Genomic DNA, 16,690 nt, shown 5'->3' on the forward strand with positions numbered 1-16,690 from the left:
GGAGGGCTCTGATACAAGCATCAAGCAGAACAGAGAGGAGAGGAGAGACAGCAGGAAGGAGGGCTCTGATACAAGCATCAAGCAGAACGGAGAGGAGAGACAGAAGGAAGGAGGGCTCTGATACAAGCATCAAGCAGAACGGAGAGGAGAGACAGCAGGAAGGAGGGCTCTGATACAAGCATCAAGCAGAACGGAGAGGAGAGAACAGGAAGGAGGGCTCTGATACAAGCATCAAGCAGAACAGAGAGGAGAGACAGCAGGAAGGAGGGCTCTGATACAAGCATCAAGCAGAACGGAGAGGAGAGACAGCAGGAAGGAGGGCTCTGATACAAGCATCAAGCAGAACGGAGAGGAGAGACAGCAGGAAGGAAGGCTCTGATACAAGCACAAGCAGAACGGAGAGGAGGAGACAGCAGGAAGGAGGGCTCTGATACAAGCATCAAGCAGAACGGAGAGGAGAGGAGAGACAGCAGGATGGAGGGCTCTGATACAAGCTTCAAGCAGAACGGAGAGGAGAGACAGCAGGAAGGAGGGATCTGATACAAGCATCAAGCAGAACAGAGAGGAGAGGAGAGACAGCAGGAAGGAGGGCTCTGATACAAGCATCAAGCAGAACGGAGAGGAGAGACAGCAGGAAGGAAGGCTCTGATACAAGCATCAAGCAGAACGGAGAGGAGAGGAGAGACAGCAGGAAGGAGGGCTCTGATACAAGCATCAAGCAGAACGGAGAGGAGAGGAGAGACAGCAGGATGGGAAGGCTCTGATACAAGCATCAAGCAGAACGGAAGGAGCTCTGATACAAGAGCAGAACGGAGAGGAGAGGAGAGACAGCAGGATGGAGGGCTCTGATACAAGCATCAAGCAGAACAGAGATGAGAGGAGAGACAGCAGGAAGGAGGACTCTGATACAAGCATCAAGCAGAAAAGAGAGGAGAGGAGAGACAGCAGGAAGCAGAGCTCTGATACAAGAATCAAGCAGAACGGAGAGGAGAGGAGAGACAGCAGGAAGGAGAGCTCTGATACAAGCGTCAAGCAGAACGGAGAGGAGAGACAGCAGGAAGGAGGGCTCGGATACAAGCATCAAGCAGAACAGAGAGGAGAGACAGCAGGAAGGAGGGCTCTGATACAAGCATCAAGCAGAACAGAGAGGAGAGACAGCAGGATGGAGGGCTCTGATACAAGCATCAAGCAGAACAGAGAGGAGAGACAGCAGGAAGGAGGGCTCTGATACAAGCATCAAGCAGAACGGAGAGGAGAGACAGCAGGAAGGAGGGCTCTGATACAAGCATCAAGCAGAACGGAGAGGAGAGACAGCAGGAAGGAGGGCTCTGATACAAGCATCAAGCAGAACGGAGAGGAGAGACAGCAGGAAGGAGGGCTCTGATACAAGCATCAAGCAAAACGGAGAGGAGAGACAGCAGGAAGGAGGGCTCTGAGACAAGCATCAAGCAGAACGGGGAGGAGAGACAGCAGGAAGGAGGGCTCTGATACAAGCATCAAGCAGAACGAAGAGGAGAGACAGCAGGAAGGAGGGCTCTGATACAAGCATCAAGCAGAACAGAGAGGAGAGACAGCAGGAAGGAGGGCTCTGAGACAAGCATCAAGCAGAACGGGGAGGAGAGACAACAGGAAGGAGGGCTCTGATACAAGCATCAAGCAGAACGGAGAGGAGAGACAGCAGGAAGGAGGGCTCTGATACAAGCATCAAGCAGAACAGAGAGGAGAGGAGAGACAGCAGGAAGGAGGGCTCTGATACAAGCATCAAGCAGAACGGAGAGGAGAGACAGAAGGAAGGAGGGCTCTGATACAAGCATCAAGCAGAACGGAGAGGAGAGACAGCAGGAAGGAGGGCTCTGATACAAGCATCAAGCAAAACAGAGAGGAGAGACAGCAGGAAGGAGGGCTCTGAGACAAGCATCAAGCAGAACGGGGAGGAGAGACAGCAGGAAGGAGGGCTCTGATACAAGCATCAAGCAGAACGAAGAGGAGAGACAGCAGGAAGGAGGGCTCTGACACAAGCATCAAGCAGAACAGAGAGGAGAGACAGCAGGAAGGAGGGCTCTGAGACAAGCATCAAGCAGAACGGGGAGGAGAGACAACAGGAAGGAGGGCTCTGATTCAAGCATCAAGCAGAACGGAGAGGAGAGACAGCAGGAAGGAGGGCTCTGATACAAGCATCAAGCAGAACAGAGAGGAGAGGAGAGACAGCAGGAAGTAGGGCTCTGATACAAGCATCAAGCAGAACAGAGAGGAGAGGAGAGACAGCAGGACTCTGATACAAGCATCAAGCAGAACGAAGAGGAGAGACAGCAGGAAGGAGGGCTCTGACACAAGCATCAAGCAGAACAGAGAGGAGAGACAGCAGGAAGGAGGGCTCTGAGACAAGCATCAAGCAGAACGGGGAGGAGAGACAACAGGAAGGAGGGCTCTGATACAAGCATCAAGCAGAACGGAGAGGAGAGACAGCAGGAAGGAGGGCTCTGATACAAGCATCAAGCAGAACAGAGAGGAGAGGAGAGACAGCAGGAAGTAGGGCTCTGATACAAGCATCAAGCAGAACAGAGAGGAGAGGAGAGACAGCAGGAAGGAGGGCTCTGATACAAGCATCAAGCAGAACAGAGAGGAGAGGAGAGACAGCAGGAAGGAGGGCTCTGATACAATCATCTAGCAGAACAGAGAGGAGAGACAGCAGGAAGGAGGGCTCTGATACAAGCATCAAGCAGAACAGAGAGGAGAGACAGCAGGAAGGAGGGCTCTGATACAAGCATCAAGCAGAACAGAGAGGAGAGACAGCAGGAAGGAGAGCTCTGATACAAGCATCAAGCAGAACAGAGAGGAGAGGGGAGACAGCAGGAAGGAGGGCTCTGATACAAGAATCAAGCAGAACGGAGAGGAGAGGAGAGACAGCAGGAAGGAGTGCTCTGATACAAGCATCAAGCAGAACAGAGAGGAGAGGAGAGACAGCAGGAAGGAGAGCTCTGATACAAGCATCAAGCAGAACAGAGAGGAGAGGGGAGACAGCAGGAAGGAGGGCTCTGATACAAGAATCAATCAGAACAGAGAGGAGAGACAGCAGGAAGGAGGGCTCTGATACAAGCATCAAGCAGAACAGAGAGGAGAGGAGAGACAGCAGGAAGTAGGGCTCTGATACAAGCATCAAGCAGAACAGAGAGGAGAGGAGAGACAGCAGGAAGGAGGGCTCTGATACAATCATCTAGCAGAACAGAGAGGAGAGACAGCAGGAAGGAGGGCTCTGATACAAGCATCAAGCAGAACAGAGAGGAGAGACAGCAGGAAGGAGGGCTCTGATACAAGCATCAAGCAGAACAGAGAGGAGAGACAGCAGGAAGGAGAGCTCTGATACAAGCATCAAGCAGAACAGAGAGGAGAGGGGAGACAGCAGGAAGGAGGGCTCTGATACAAGAATCAAGCAGAACGGAGAGGAGAGGAGAGACAGCAGGAAGGAGGGCTCTGATACAAGCATCAAGCAGAACAGAGAGGAGAGGAGAGACAGCAGGAAGGAGAGCTCTGATACAAGCATCAAGCAGAACAGAGAGGAGATAGGAGACAGCAGGAAGGAGGGCTCTGATACAAGAATCAATCAGAACAGAGAGGAGAGACAGCAGGAAGGAGGGCTCTGATACAAGCATCAAGCAGAACAGAGAGGAGAGGAGAGGAGAGACAGCAGGAAGGAGGGCTCTGATACAAGCATCAAGCAGAACGGAGAGGAGAGGAGAGACAGCAGGAAGGAGGGCTCTGATACAATCATCAAGCAGAACGGAGAGGAGAGGTTGGATCACTGCTGTGCTCTGTGTCTTCCCCTCTTGATCTGAAACGCTCTTAGTATTCAGATGTTATTCTAGTGGAGATTTAAGAGATGAAATATCAACCATCATACCAATGTCCCAATTCATATAGGCTTCTGTGTTCACTTCCTCTTTCACATTGTGGGAATAGGCCATTATGAATCCAATTTTATTTTGATGACGACGATGATGGGGTAATGATGATGATGATGATGATGATGAACACACAGACAGAAACACACACCCATCCCCCACCCTAACCTGGTAGTTGGAGCAATATTTCGAAGGGGTGGTCTTGAGATGCAATGTTTTGAGCGGGGAGAGAGAAAAGCTGTTGCCGCAACCATTCTTCCTCCCTCCGGTTCCCACCGCTCTTTCCCTCGCTCCCTTCAAAGTCCACCTATCGAAGGCGTGGAGAACCTCTCGTGCGTCGCACACCGAGACCGTGCCTGTTGGAGACGCGCTGCATCCGCTCCACGGGAAGATGGAGAAACGGCAAGCACAGTTATCACAAGAAACCAAGGAAAGCTGTCATTTATGATGCAAATAATTTACCGTCGATAGGAACTTATTTTAGCGAAAGGGTAAGTGACACATTTTATTACAGAATGAGATAGTTTTTAATGGTGAAAAATAGATTTTTGTGGACTGGATATGTGGTTCTGTTGAAGCAGACATATGGTAGTAGGCTACTGTGTCGCTTTATATTGCCACAACATTATTCAACTAGTCTATGTTGAAATGACAGGCTATCTCACGAAGGGAACACATTTTACACATCACAATATATCAGACTCACCGGAACGATTGAAACTGGCACACGTTGACGTCAAATATTTTATGAATTGCGCACAAATAGTCTGCATGCGTATTTCTAAATATCTAAATGATTGACATTCTGCCTCATTAGAAGCATTATATATATATACATTACTCGTATAGTTTATGTCCATGTGATACATAAACTGTATCACAAAAAAAATAAAAATCGGAGATTTTTTGAATGTGAATCGAAGATTGGTTCAACATTTGATCCATTAGTTATCCGAGACCTCCGGGGTGAAATTGTGATTTCATAAGTTTGATTATGGATTCGCCCTTTTTTCTCGAGGAAATTGTGTTTTTAGAGGAATTATCCATTTAAATGAATAAATACATATTAAACCTTTTTCATATATGAACCATCCTTTATTTATTACATATAACAATCTAATTGGTTATGAACGTTTGACCAGAAAGCAATATATCAGAGATGAGAGAATGTTGGTAGTGTAGGGAGAGAGAGCTAGGGAGAGAGAGAGAGAAAGACAGAGGGAGGGATAGAGAGAAAGAGGGGAGGCATAGAGAGAGAGAGAGGAGAGAGAGAGAGAGAGCAAGAGAGAGAGAGAGAGGAAAGAGAGGGAGAGAGAGAGAGAGAGAGAGAGAGAGAGAGGAGAGAGAGAGAGAGAGGGGAGAGAGAGAGCAAGAGAGAGAGAGAGGAAAGAGAGGGGGAGAGAGAGAGAGAGAGCAAGAGAGAGAGAGAGGGGAGAGAGAGAGGGAGAGAGGGAAGAGAGAGGGAGAGGTGAGGGTGCTGGTGATGTAGCTGGGTGTGAGTCAGATAGGATGGATCATATCTCTGCCCTCTTGTGGTATGAACTAAAATTAGAGTGTGGGTTGACCAGACTTTCAGTTTGGCATAGCCAAGGAGAGCTTACCAAATCTTATCCATCACATTCCAAGTGTCCACAATTCAGAAGGTTAATCCTGGTTGTGGATAGAACAGGAGGAGACTGGTCTGAGGGCTCTGTTGGGTGCTTCATGTGTAGCAGTGGGAGGAGCTATAGGAGGACGTCGCTCATTGTAATGGCTGCAACGGGAACAATGTAATGGAGTTAAATCTGGTTTCCGTATGTTTGACGTGTCTGATTCCGTTCCAGACATTACAATGAGCCCATCCTCCTATAGCTCCTCCCACCAGCCACCACTGGTGTGTATTATGGGGGAGGGTGGAAGTGAGAGGATTCTGAAATTATTTTAGTATTGTATTGCAAAGTATTGTATTGTAATGTAATGCAATGTAATTTATGTATTGTAATGTAATGTATTGCATTGTAATGTAATATATTGTAATGTATTGTAATGCTTGGCTTGGCACCTAAGACCCTCAGAAACATTTACAGACGCACAATCGAGAGCATCCTGTCTGGGTGTTTCACCGCCTGGTACGGGAACTGCCCCCGCTCTCAACCGCAAGGCTCTCCACAGGGTGGTGCGGTCTGTCCAATGCATCACTGGGGGCAAACTGTGTTGTGGAAATTACAACATTATGTTATCCACATAGCTTTATATTAGAATGTATTCTGATATTTTCATGTTTGATTGTTTTGAAGAAATCTAAAAGTCTCTCAACAACCAGGCGAGCCACGGCCTGTTCACCCCGCTATCATCCAGAAGGCGAGGTCAGTACAGGTGCATCAAAGCTGGGACTGAGAGACTGAAAAACAGCTTCTATCTCAAGGCCATCAGAATGTTAAACAGCCATCACTAGCCAGCTACCACCCGGTTACTCAACCCTGCACCTTAGAGGCTGCTGCTCTATATACAGTTGAAGTCGGAAGTTTACATACACTTTAGCCAAATACATTTAAACTTAGTTTTTCACAATTCCTGACATTTAATCCTAGTAAAAATTCCCTGTTTTAGGTCAGTTAGGATCACCACTTTTTTCTAAGAATGTGAAATGTCAGAATAATAGTAGAGAGAATGATTTATTTCAGCTTTTATTTCTTTCATCACATTCCCAGTGGGTCAGAAGTTTACATACACTCAATTAGTATTTGGTAGCGTTGACTTTAAATTGTTTAACTTGGGTCAACATTTTTCATCAGTCATGAGGACATTTCTCCAAAAAGTACGATCTTTGTCCCCATGTGCAGTTGCAAACTGTAGTCTGGCTTTTTTATGGCGGTTTTGGAGCAGTGGCTTCTTCCTTGCTGGGCGGCCTTTCAGGTTATGTAGATATAGGACTCGTTTCACTGTGGATATAGATACTTTTGTACCTGTTTCCTCTAGCATCTTCAGAAGGTCTTTTTTGCTGTTGTTCTGGGATTGATTTGCACTTTTTGCACCAAAGTACGTTCATCTCTAGTAGACAGAACGCGTCTCCTTCCTGAGCGGTATGACGGCTGTGTGGTCCCACGGTGTTTATACTTGCGTACTATTTTTTGTACAGATGAACGTGGTACCTTCAGGCGTTTGGAAATTGCTCCCTAGGATGAACCAGACTTGTGGAGGTCTAGAATTTTTTTTCTGAGGTCTTGGCTGATTTCTTTTGATTTTCCCATGATGTAAAGCAAAGAGGCACTGAGTATGAAGGTAGGCCTTGAAAAACCTCCAATTGACTCAAATGATATCAATTAGCCTATCAGAAGCTTCTAAAGCCATGACATAATTTTCTGGAATTTTCCAAGCTGTTTAAAGGCACAGTCAACTTAGTGTATGTAAACTTCTGACCCACTGGAATTGTGATAGAGTGAATTATAAGTGAAATAATCTGTCTGTAAACAATTGTTGGAAAAATGACTTGTGTCATGCACAAAGTAGATGTCCTAACCGACTTGCCAAAACTATAGTTTGTTAACAAGACATTTGTGGAGTGGTTGAAAAACGAGTTTTAATGACTCCAACCTAAGTGTATGTAAACTTTCGACTTCAACTGTATGTATACATGGAATCACTGGTCACTTTAATAATGGAACACTGGTCCCTTTAATAATGGAACACTGGTCACTTTAATAATGGAACACTGGTCCCTTTAATAATGGAACACTGGTCACTTTAATAATGGAACACTGGTCCCTTTAATAATGGAACACTGGTCCCTTTAATAATGGAACACTGGTCACTTTAATAATGGAACACTGGTCCCTTTAATAATGGAACACTGGTCCCTTTAATAATGGAACACTGGTCACTTTAATAATGGAACACTGGTCCCTTTAATAATGGAACACTGGTCCCTTTAATAATGGAACACTGGTCACTTTAATAATGGAACACTGGTCCCTTTAATAATGGAACACTGGTCCCTTTAATAATGGAACACTGGTCACTTTAATAATGGAACACTGGTCCCTTTAATAATGGAACACTGGTCACTTTAATAATGGAACACTGGTCACTTTAATAATGGAACACTGGTCCCTTTAATAATGGAACACTGGTCCCTTTAATAATGGAACACTGGTCCCTTTAATAATGGAACACTGGTCCCTTTAATAATGGAACACCGGTCACTTTAATAATGGAACACTGGTCACTTTAATAATGGAACACTGGTCCCTTTAATAATGGAACACTGGTCACTTTAATAATGGAACACTGGTCCCTTTAATAATGGAACACTGGTCCCTTTAATAATGGAACACTGGTCACTTTAATAATGGAACACTGGTCCCTTTAATAATGGAACACTGGTCACTTTAATAATGGAACACTGGTCACTTTAATAATGGAACACTGGTCCCTTTAATAATGGAACACTGGTCACTTTAATAATGGAACACTGGTCCCTTTAATAATGGAACACTGGTCCCTTTAATAATGGAACACTGGTCCCTTTAATAATGGAACACTGGTCCCTTTAATAATGGAACACTGGTCACTTTAATAATGGAACACTGGTCACTTTAATAATGGAACACTGGTCCCTTTAATAATGGAACACTGGTCACTTTAATAATGGAACACTGGTCCCTTTAATAATGGAACACTGGTCCCTTTAATAATGGAACACTGGTCCCTTTAATAATGGAACACTGGTCACTATAATAATGGAACACTGGTCACTATAATAATGGAACACTGGTCCCTTTAATAATGGAACACTGGTCCCTTTAATAATGGAACACTGGTCCCTTTAATAATGGAACACTGGTCACTATAATAATGTTTACATACTGCTTTACCCATCTCATATCTATATACTGTTTTCTATTCTACTGTATTTAGCCAATGCCACTCCAACATTGCTCGTCCTAATATTTATATATTTCTTAATTCCATTCTTCTACTTTCAGATGTGTGTATGTTGTTGTGAATTGTTAGATACTACTGCACTGTTGGAGCTAAATATGTGACCAATAACATTTGATTTGATTTGAATGGATTTTGTATTGTATTGTAATGAATTGTAATGTAATGTATTGTATTGTAATGTATTGTATTGTAATGAATTGTATTGTAATGTATTGTATTGTAATGAATTGTAAGGCCATGTATTGTATTGTATTGTATTGTATTGTATTGTATTGTAATGTATTGTATTGTATTGTATTGTAATGTAATGTAATGTATTGTATTGTATTGTAATATATTGTAATGTAATGTATTGTATTGTAATGTATTGTATTGTAATGTAATGTAATGTATTGTATTGTATTGTAATGTAATGTATTGTATTGTAATGTATTGTATTGTAATGTAATGTATTGTATTGTAATGTAATGTATTGTATTGTATTGTAATGTATTGTATTGTATTGTATTGTATTGTAATGTATTGTATTGTATTGTAATGTATTGTATTGTATTGTAATGTATTGTATTGTATTGTATTGTAATATATTGTATTGTAATGTAATGTATTGTATTGTATTGTAATGTATTGTATTGTAATGTATTGTATTGTATTGTAATGCCATGTATTGTATTGTAATGCCATGTATTGTATTGTATTGTATTGTAATGTAATGTATTGTATTGTAAGGCCATGTATTGTATTGTATTGCATTGTAATGTAATGTATTGTATTGTAATGTATTGTATTGTAATGTAATGTATTGTATTGTAAGGCCATGTATTGTATTGTATTGTATTGTATTGTAATGTATTGTAATGTATTGTATTGTAATGTATTGTATTGTATTGTAATGCCATGTATTGTATTGTATTGTATTGTATTGTAATGCCATGTATTGTATTGTAATGTATTGTAATGCCATGTATTGTATTGTAATGTATTGTATTGTAATGTAATGTAATGTATTGTATTGTATTGTAATATATTGTATTGTATTGTATTGTATTGTATTGTAATGCCATGTATTGTATTGTATTGTAATGTAATGTATTGTATTGTAATGTAATGTATTGTATTGTATTGTAATGTATTGTATTGTAATGTATTGTATTGTATTGTAATGCCATGTATTGTATTGTAATGCCATGTATTGTATTGTATTGTATTGTAATGTAATGTATTGTATTGTAAGGCCATGTATTGTATTGTATTGCATTGTAATGTAATGTATTGTATTGTAATGTATTGTATTGTAATGTAATGTATTGTATTGTAAGGCCATGTATTGTATTGTATTGTATTGTATTGTAATGTATTGTAATGTATTGTATTGTAATGTATTGTATTGTATTGTAATGCCATGTATTGTATTGTATTGTATTGTAATGTAATGTATTGTATTGTAATGCCATGTATTGTATTGTATTGTATTGTAATGTAATGTATTGTATTGTATTGTATTGTATTGTAATGTAATGTATTGTAATGCCATGTATTGTATTGTATTGTAATGTATTGTATTGTAATGTATTGTAATGTATTGTATTGTATTGTAATGCCATGTATTGTAGTGTATTGTATTGTAATGCCATGTATTGTATTGTAATGAATTGTAAGGCCATGTATTGTATTGTATTGTATTGTATTGTAATGTAATGTATTGTATTGTAATGTATTGTATTGTATTGTATTGTATTGTAATGTAATGTATTGTATTGTAATGCCATGTATTGTATTGTAATGAATTGTAAGGCCATGTATTGTATTGTAATGTAATGTATTGTATTGTAATGTAATGTATTGTAATGTATTGTATTGTAATGTATTGTAATGTATTGTATTGTATTGTAATGCCATGTATTGTAGTGTATTGTATTGTAATGCCATGTATTGTATTGTAATGAATTGTAAGGCCATGTATTGTATTGTATTGTATTGTATTGTATTGTATTGTATTGTATTGTAATGTATTGTATTGTATTGTATTGTATTGTATTGTATTGTATTGTAATGTATTGTATTGTAATGTATTGTAATGTATTGTATTGTATTGTATTGTATTGTAATGTATTGTATTGTATTGTATTGTAATGCCATGTATTGTATTGTATTGTATTGTAATGTATTGTATTGTATTGTATTGTATTGTATTGTAATGTAATGTATTGTATTGTAATGTATTGTATTGTATTGTATTGTATTGTATTGTAATGTAATGTATTGTAAGGCCATGTATTGTATTGTATTGTAATGTATTGTATTGTAGTGTAATGTATTGTATTGTAATGCCATGTATTGTATTGTAATGTATTGTAGTGTATTGTATTGTAATGTATTGTATAATAATGTATTGTAATGTAATGTATTGTAATGTAATGTATTGTATTGTATTGTATTGTAATGCCATGCATTGTATTGCATTGTATTGTAATGTATTGTATTGTAATGCCATGTATTGTATTGTATTGTATTGTAATGTAATGTATTGTATTGTAATGTATTGTATTGTAATGTAATGTATTGTATTGTAATGCCATGTATTGTATTGTATTGTATTGTAATGTAATGTATTGTATTGTAATGTATTGTATTGTAATGTAATGTATTGTATTGTAATGCCATGTATTGTATGATAATGTATTGTAATGTATTGTATTGTATTGTATTGTAATGTATTGTATTGTATTGTATTGTATGGTAATGTAATGTATTGTATGGTAATGTAATGTATTGTATGGTAATGTAATGTATTGTAATGTATGGTAATGTAATGTATTGTATGGTAATGTATTGTAATGAATGGTAATGTATGGATTGTATTATAAAGTATTGTCTTGTAATGTATTGTAAAGTCATGTATTGTAATGAATTGTAAAGTAATGTATTGTATTGGAATGTAATATATTGTATTGTATTGTAAGGCCATGGATAGGCCTGCTGTATTGTGTTGTACTAAACACAATGCATTTAGATTCTTACAAGATTTCTACATATTTTCTCATCATTAGATACTACAACATTTGAATATCATCTGTTCCCTCCGCCCCCATTCCCTCTCTGCTATTAGTAGGCTAGTGCACGGCAGGCTAGTGCATGGCAGGCTAGTGCACGGCAGGCTAGTGCACAGCAGGCTAGTGCACGGCAGGCTAGTGCACGGCAGCATGAAGCATCAAGCTGTGCTTCATCTCACTGAGTGGGGCTTCTTTTGTTGTGGTCCAGTCAAGCAGCTAATAGGGAAACATCATGTGAATCATTGTCCCCCACAATGAAATCAGGGAGGGGACTGTGGATCTGTCTCCATCCGTCCGTTCATGCGTTATTCACACGCGATATCGCAGCGAGCACTGACCCGATTTTGACTAAACGTGGGTGAATGACGCATCTTGCCATAGAGATCTGTTATTTACACAATTACACAGATTGGCCCAAGTTGGGAGCACTAGTAATTAACTGAAATGTTTTAGTCACACGAACGTAAAGCTGCAACCAATAGGAAGCCTGGTGCTGAAACGTAAAGCTGCAACCAATAGGAGGCCTGGTGCTGAAACGTAAAGCTGCAACCAATAGGAGGCCTGGTGCTGAAACGTAAAGCTGCAACCAATAGGAGGCCTTGTGCTGAAACGTAAAGCTGCAACCAATAGGAGGCCTGGTGCTGAAACTTAAAGCTGCAACCAATAGGAGGCCTGGTGCTGAAACGTAAAGCTGCAACCAATAGGGGGCCTGGTGCTAAAACGTAAAGCTGCAACCAATAGGAGGCCTGGTGCTAAAACGTAAAGCTGCAACCAATAGGAAGCCTGGTGCTGAAACGTAAAGCTGCAACCAATAGGAGGCCTGGTGCTGAAACGTAAAGCTGCAACCAATAGGAAGCCTGGTGCTGAAACGTAAAGCTGCAACCAATAGGAAGCCTGGTGCTGAAACGTAAAGCTGCAACCAATAGGAGGCCTGGTGCTGAAACGTAAAGCTGCAACCAATAGGAAGCCTGGTGCTGAAACGTAAAGCTGCAACCAATAGGAGGCCTGGTGCTGAAAATATATCTATCTTGCCCAGCAACAGATGGAGAAAAGCTACACCAGTAGAATAATTCATTTCAACAATAATCTTAATTTTAATTTGACTTTACAAACAACAAGAGGGCTTAATTGGAGTCTATTTCTTTAGAGCCTAGACCTATATAAAATATCTTAACTGGCTGAGGTAGACTATGAGGCTTAACAGCCTAATAGAAGTAGGATTGGTTTTCATTAGGCCTACTTACAATTGTAACTGGCCCAAAAAATGTAGCATCCTACATAAAACAGTCATTTAAAGAGAAATATGTAATGTTTGTGTCTGAATGTCTATAATCGGGATAGTCTGCTCTTTTCACGACAAAACAAACAGCTTAACCCCTTAAATATCCCTGGACAATAATGTCAGTGTTTACTAAATACAGGCATATAGGCCGCTGAGTTACTTACCCCTCAGACATCAACTTGTGGATGTCGAGTGAGATGGATGTGCATGGCAGTCAGTCTATTGACTGATGTGGAAAGGACGACTCACAGGTCGTTGTAAGTCGATCCAAACACTGTTGGAACATAAAATGCACGTTTCTTTATAGTGCTGTAGTTCTCTGAGCATGCCCGCCCAAAACGCACACAGGGACTCCTGAGCGCATCCCTGATTCGGCTCGACGTCTGGAGTTCAATCAGCTCCGTTTGAAATGCGGCCTCATCCAGCGAAGGTATCGTTTTCTGAGCTCGGGGAGGAGAATTCGCCACTTGGGTGGACTGCCTATATGTTCTTCAGTGTGCTGAAGTGCAGTGGTCTTGCAGAAGGTCAGATCAAACCGCTTTCCCAGTAAAGACCTCAAGTGTTTCCATCATGTCCACGACTGTTTTCCCTCTTCCTTGTTGGATATGAATTACTGAAACAAAGGTGGTTAGATGCTGCTTTCATTTGGCTTTTTGTGAGAAAATCTACAACCTGGTCGTGCAGCTCACTGAACCTCTCTTTTCCTTTACTCAGCCAGATCACGTCGTTGTGAAGCAGGAGATCGTCATGGGAGGCCTCCTCTGATTCTGTCACAAGCTTGCAGAAAAAGACAGTGTTGTGAAGCAGGAGATCATCGTGGGAGGCCTCCTCTGATTCTGTCTGATCTCCCTGACAAAGTTGATTATGCATATGACTTCATCCCATCACATCTTTTTAGCTCAGCGTTTATTCTGGCACACAACACACTCTGATGGATGAGACAATGCAAACCATTCGTTTGTGGGGCGATCTCCTTCAACCTGCTGACCAGGCCCCTGTGTCTGCCCACCACACCAGGCCCCTGTGTCTGCCCACCACACCAGGAGCCCCGTTGGTGACCACCAAGTTGACTTTTTGGAATGACAGGCCATGCTGCGTAAACAATTGTTCCAGTTGTGTGAATAGAATGTCCCCGGTGGTGTGTCCCTTCGATGGGAATCCGTAGCTCTTCCTTTCATGTCCAGTAAAATAACGGTCCGATACACACACAACTGTTCCCCATCGGTGTTGTCAGTACTCTCATCATCAGCCTGACTGAGCCCCTCCAGAACAATCCTATGCACCTCATCTCCCAGTGCATGGACACGGCATCCGGCTGTTGACACAGAACAGGGGCACCTGTTTAACAGAGAGAAATTATGCTATCCATAGACTTGTCTGTAGCCAATTCTGCCAAAACTGTCACCATGCACTTTTTAAATACCTCCGTAGTCTGTGAAGGGCATGTTGTGTTTAGTTAGAACCCTTGACGCTTTTAGAGAGGCACTTCTGACCTTCTGTTGTTGGGTCAGACCATGAAGGAGGTGACCTTCTGTTGTTGGGTCAGGCCATGAAGGAGGTGACCTGTTGTTGGGTCAGACCATGAAGGAGGTGACCTTCTGTTGTTGGGTCAGGACATGGAGGAGGTGACCTTCTGTTGTTGGGTCAGGCCATGAAGGAGGTGACCTTCTGTTGTTGGGTCAGACCATGAAGGAGGTGACCTTCTGTTGTTGGGTCAGACCATGAAGGAGGTGACCTTCTGTTGTTGGGTCAGGCCATGAAGGAGGTGACCTTCTGTTGTTGGGTCAGGCCATGAAGGAGGTGACCTTCTGTTGTTGGGTCAGACCATGAAGGAGGTGACCTTCTGTTGTTGGGTCAGGCCATGAAGGAGGTGACCTTCTGTTGTTGGGTCAGGCCATGAAGGAGGATTCTGTTACCGGTAAAAACCCAAACCGGTCCTTGCATCACTACCGGTATACAGTAAAATACGGTATACAGTCCAGCCCTGGTTTGAGTGTGTCAAGAACTACAAATCTGCTCTTTTCTTTCCCACTCAACAGTTTACTGTGTGTATCAAGAATGGTTCATCCAGCCAACTTGACACAACTGTGGGAAGCACTTTTAGTCAACATGGGCCAGCATCCCTGTGGAACACTTTCCCAAATGAATTGAAGCTGTTCTGAGGGCAGAAGGGGTTGAAAGCAGGGACAGGGAACTCCAAAAATATTGGGAAAGTGACAAACGTGTTGTTTTTGTGCTCTACCCCATCACTTTGGATTTTAAATGATACAATGGCTGAGGTTAAAATACAGACTGTCAGCTTTAATTTGAGGATATTTTCATCATCATATATTTTAATGTCTTTTTTCCCATCAAAAGATGCACCTGTGTAATGATTATGCTGTTTAATCAGCTTCTTGATATGCCACACCTGTCAGGTGGATGGAGAGAGAGAGAGAGTGATTATGCTGTTTAATCAGCTTCTTGATATGCCACACCTGTCAGGTGGATGGATAATTTTGGGAATGGAGAAATGCTCAATACAGGGATTTAGAGAGACAGAGCGAGCGAGCGAGAGAGAGAGAGAGAGAGAGAGAGAGAGAGAGAGAGAGAGAGAGAGAGAGAGAGAGAGAGAGAGAGAGAGACACAGACAGACAGACAGACAGACAGACAGACAGACAGACAGACAGACAGACAGACAGACAGACGGACGGACAGACAGACAGAGGGAGAGACAGAGAGGGAGAGAGAGAGGGAGAGAGAGAGAGAGAGAGAGAGAGACAGACAGACAGACAGAGGGAGAGACAGAGAGGGAGAGAGAGAGGGAGAGAGAGAGAGAGAGAGAGAGAGAGACAGACAGACAGACAGACAGACAGACAGACAGACAGACAGACAGACAGACAGACAGACAGAGGGAGAGACAGAGAGGGAGAGAGAGAGAGAGAGAGAGAGAGAGAGAGAGAGAGAGAGAGAGAGAGACAGACAGACAGACAGACAGGGGGAGAGAGAGAGAGAGAGACAGACAGACAGACAGAGGGAGAGACAGAGAGGGAGAGAGAGAGGGAGAGAGAGAGAGAGAGAGAGAGAGAGACAGACAGACAGACAGACAGACAGACAGACAGACAGACAGACAGACAGACAGACAGACAGACAGACAGACAGAGGGAGAGACAGAGAGGGAGAGAGAGAGAGACAGAGAGAGAGAGAGAGAGAGAGAGAGAGAGATCACTGAGGCAGTGAGTTATGAATTATGTAAGTGTTTCATCTGTGTTTGGGAAAACCTCCATCTTGAGCAGCAGAAACCCGCTGGCCCTCTGTCTTTCTCAAATATTTCTCCCTTTGCTGTTCCAAGACCACAATATATTCATATTTTCATCTGTCATCTTTATTGCTTGTGGATTGTTCCATCCTTAAAACAAGAATTGTTTTCTACATATCAGATACATTATTTGATATGACTATTTACCAATAATGCCATCATAACTTACTCTGACCTCTGACCTTCTCCACAAGTCAGTATATTACCACCAGTCAGTATATTACCACCAGTATAT

The 16,690-nt window shown here is 41.9% G+C and overlaps 1 protein-coding gene across 1 annotated transcript in view; it reads left to right on the forward strand.

Moving 5' to 3' along the window:
- Positions 1-4,127: 4,127 nt before the first annotated feature.
- Positions 4,128-16,690, forward strand: part of LOC139366650 (solute carrier family 35 member G2-like) — a 15,043-nt gene continuing 2,480 nt past the window's right edge. Inside the window, exon 1 of the mRNA XM_071104325.1 lies at positions 4,128-4,390. The gene's annotated coding sequence lies outside the window, so the exon portion shown is untranslated. The remainder of the gene's footprint in view (positions 4,391-16,690) is intronic.

The sequence above is a fragment of the Oncorhynchus clarkii genome, chromosome 15 (genome assembly GCF_045791955.1).
Source record: "Oncorhynchus clarkii lewisi isolate Uvic-CL-2024 chromosome 15, UVic_Ocla_1.0, whole genome shotgun sequence".
Lineage (NCBI taxonomy): Eukaryota > Metazoa > Chordata > Actinopteri > Salmoniformes > Salmonidae > Oncorhynchus > Oncorhynchus clarkii.